This window comes from Mytilus edulis, chromosome 11 (genome assembly GCF_963676685.1).
Source record: "Mytilus edulis chromosome 11, xbMytEdul2.2, whole genome shotgun sequence".
In the NCBI taxonomy this organism is placed as follows: Eukaryota; Metazoa; Mollusca; class Bivalvia; order Mytilida; family Mytilidae; genus Mytilus; species Mytilus edulis.
Genome location: NC_092354.1, coordinates 33,099,187 through 33,103,682, shown reverse-complemented (window position 1 = coordinate 33,103,682; position 4,496 = coordinate 33,099,187).

Sequence of the window (4,496 nt, the reverse complement as noted above, 5' to 3'; positions counted from 1 at the left end):
TGGTTGCTTAACGTCCAGTGGCAAATATTTCATGCATATTCAGGACGAGAACAAGTTCACAATAAATACAATAGGTAGGTTGATACAATAGAGGCCATCTGGGATGATGGTCGAGATAATTTGGATTGCCACTAGAAAATGAGGGTATATTGGATAAGGACAGGCCACATACGGACCTCTCAAAGAGTTGTTGCAAGGGTTCTTAACGTGCAAAGAGCGTGGCACTCTCTTTACACGAGGCATCGGATTTAACGTCCCCCTTCTGACCGGACGTGACTGCGAACTTGATACATCCCGCACAGCCAAATGGACGCCCCACTTCAAGCGTTTTACTGCCGGTCGGGAGAAGACCAAGTGACCATATTTCTATACCCCAGTCACCCTTTGGGGTCTGTAATGAGGAAATAGAAGATGAAAAGTAAAAACACAACAATACTGAACTCCGAGGAAAATTCAAAAAGGAAAGTCCAAAGACATCAAACGAATGGATAACAACTGTCACATTCCTTTCCTAATGTAGAAAATGGTGGATTTATAGCTAGCCAAACCTCTCACTTGTATGACAGTCGCATCAAATTCCATTACAATGTCAAAGATGCATGAACAAAACAAACATACTCACAGAGTAAAAATGTCAAAAATAGGGATACAGCAGTCAATATTGTGCAATCATCTTAATATCACTATAAAACAAGTGCATTTTCTTTTAACATGAAAAGATCTGGATAATGTAAGAAATCCCTTTCTAAGCAAAATATATCGAAAAAATAAAAATATTTCAAAACTTGACAACAAATCTCTTTTTATTTGGCTAATGGGAAATGAAGATAAAAAGATTTTGATAATAGTTTGTCAATTATTAGAGGTTTAAAATATAAACAGAAATACAATATTAAATTAGATTTCTCTATACAAAGATAAAGAATGATATGTGTGATAAAATATACATTTACTTAAGTACTTTTTCATTTTAAGCCATGGCGTTGTCAGTATGTTTTTAGATTTATGAGTTTTACGGTTCCTTTGGTATCTTTCGTCCCTCTTTTATTTCTTTTACATTTAATAAATTGTTAGTATACTATGATGTGTGCTGTCCAATTAAGAGACCAGAGTAATAGACAATTGGTCATATTATATTATATTTTTTTATTATTAAAAATTGCCTACTTCATTTGCTTTAATATTTTATATCAATCAATTAAATCAAAATCAATCATATTATGTACTTTGTTTAACCTATTTTTAATTTACTTTACATTAGGTTTGAAAAATATATAATACTTATTCTGCTCATTGTGGGTGCCGTGACTGGCAAATAAAATATTTGTTTGTTTGATTGTTTTCTTGCTCTTATGTCATAACAACCGACCTTCACACCAAAAAAACTGATAAACACCAATTTCTCTCTCCGAAAAGTTGTCACCCGAAACACTGCTCCCGGAGCAATCCGTACAGCCAAGCCATCATGTTAAAAAAGAATTTGTTAATCGTTATCAAAATTGTTACACCATCGTTGGGGGGGGGGGGGGGGGACTCAGAAGCATCTTTTAATTATTTATATTGTTTAAGTTCTATCCATTAGATACACTTGACGGAAGAAACTTATGTCATTGTACCAGAAGTGTCAATTATTTTTTCTACGTCCACAAGTAATGGAAAATATATTTGTCGTTTATAGTGTAAAGATGTAACAGTTACTTTGCTCCGGCGGAACTGTTCAACTAGTTATTTCGTTCCGATGGCACTTTTCAACTAGTTGTTTTATTTCGAGTGCAGTTGAAAATTTCCGGAAAAAAGTTGCTTGTTGGAAAGTCTCAGAACAATGTTCTGACTGAACACTACTAGGTAGTCAAATTTAAGTTGTATTTCATAGATCATTTAAAACGAAATATGTTGCATTATCATGTAAATTTAGTATTCACTAGAACACACCCGTGAAATCGCGGGTCCGTGACTGAATTAAAGTATATAACTTTGCGTAATTCTTATTGTAGTATTGGTATTGTCTTCTAATAAAGTCATGCCGATTATAAGATGCATAGTTTTTTTCTGCTTTTAAAATATTTCTGCTTGAACCCGTCAACCTGAAACTTATCAGTAATATTTATTATTTGGAAAACAAAAGGTCATTGAAAGGAGTATTTTTTAATCAACAGCATTGTCCTATATAAGTTATAAATAAAGTGGAATTCTTTGATTTACTGTTTTACGTCATGCCCGCTAACAAATTGAAAACTACCTATACGCCTTATTTTCAAGTGCAGATTTTAAGTATTCGTATGGTCATCTTAGAAAGTCTTACTGATTAAAATACTACAATAGGGAACAAATAAACAATGATTGAATTTGGTAGTGCCAACCCTGTGATTATGACCCGTCTTATACATGTAGCATCCTAAATACAACTTTTGGTGGTGCGCCTGTCAGATGCAGAACGAACAGATAAGGTAATAGGTAACAGGTGAATATATATTATAATATTGGTCACCAAGGGTGACTGGGGTATAGAAATATGGTCACTTGGTCTTCTCCCGACCGGCAGTAAAACGCTTGCCGAAGTGGGGCGTCCGTTTGGCTGTGCGGGATGTATCAAGTTCGCAGTCACGTCCTGTCAGAAGGGGGACGTTAAATCCGATGCCTCGTGTAAAGAGACTGCCACGCACTTTGCACGTTAAGAACCCTTGCAACAACTCTTTGAGGGGTCCGTAGGTGGCCTGTTGCAAGGCAAAATTTCTGTCCCATCCAATATACCCTCATTTTCCAGTGGTAGTCCAAATTTCCCCGACCATCATCCCAGATGGCCTCTATTGTATCAACCTACCTATTGTATTTATTGTGAACTTGTTCTCGTCCTGAATATATGCATGAAACATTTGCCACTGGACGTTAAGCAACCAACAATCAATCAATATAATATAATCAACACCGTTGTCGTATATTAGCTATATAAAACGTTGTATTCTTGGATTTGTCTTTTTTACCAGATGACAGCTGACAAATTGGACCTCGTAATTTTAGTATTAGAGATAGTACCCTCAATTTCAGATTTATGTATAACAATAAATTAGAACTTAAACCGTTTTTTTTTTACCTTGCATCAATTCTTCAAATGGAACATTGTGTGACTGGTTGAAAAGTTCCGTTGGAACTTTTGGGCTTGTTTGTAAGTTCTGGTTTTGACTTCTTTGCCAAATAGGACCTTTGTGACTAGTTGGTAAGTCTCTATTGACTTTTGTAAACAGTATATCGGTTCCCCTTTTAAAGGATGAAATATAATACGTTGCGCTTAATAAAATATATAATTTGGGGCAAATAAAGGCAACAGTAGTATACCGCTGTTCAAAGGGTAGACATATTTACGGGTCAAAAGGTTAAGGCCTCTATAATCTATAATACAGAATCTCCAAGTCTGGTCCTTTTTCCTACAGAGTAAAACTAGGGAACTCCAGGGACTACTAGTATTACTGTGCTCAGTTATGCTATTTTATGTCATCTTTCAACATTTTGTCAATTTCTTGACTAGTTATGTCTTTCCAGACAAAAGCAACTATGAGTCTATCCTTGGGGGATGATTCGGATGGCCCTGGCTTCACCAGTATCTGAAGTATGCTTTACAATGTCCGTGAGACTTAATTTTCTTTCTGGTACCAAGAAAATATTCAAACAATCTGAATATTCAATTATACAAGATCTGTTATGAAAAAAATTGGTGTAAAGTTTAATTACACTGGCCTAATTTAATAAACATGCCTTGGCTGGGCCAAAGTGGTTGATGATAGCTTGCTTCCGGCATTCAGAACGTAGCGACTTGAAAGTTTCATTGTTTGTTTTTCCATCACACTGGGTGTGAATTACATGTGTTTCAATTATTGCATCTTTTACATTTAAAGCAGAATATATGTTCATTTTCATCTAATATGTCAAGATCATTACCCGTTAAACAATCACGGAGTTTAGCTGGGGGTTCGATGCACGTGTATTTATCGCGTCCGCCATTATGTGTGTGAATTTGGTGATACACCAAAATTAAAATATAAATGTGGGTAATTGATAACTCTTACCTCTTCATTCCACATCTTCTAAATAAATTACAGCATTAGCATCACCGACACTGATGTTCCAATATTAATAGTGTCGATTCATACAAATAATTTACATTTGTATCGGACAAAAATATCTACTTCTTGTTTACTTATTCACCGGAAGTACTATGTGTCAACTTACTTCTTGGGGTAACTCATTATTGTTAAATTTTTCCTTTTTTACTCTTTATTACAATTTTTCTATAATCCTTGAATTAAGAGCTTTCAAGGTAAAAATATCTTTATATTGAAAAGTAAGTTGTATTTGTTAATAATACAAACTTTCATTTTTGACTAAAAACCTATGTAAAGTGACACTTTTTTTGTATATTTGATAGATTTTCATATTTAAGTTTGAATAGGAGCGTTTTTAATGACTTAATCAGTTAAACTCTTTCACATATATTAGTTGAA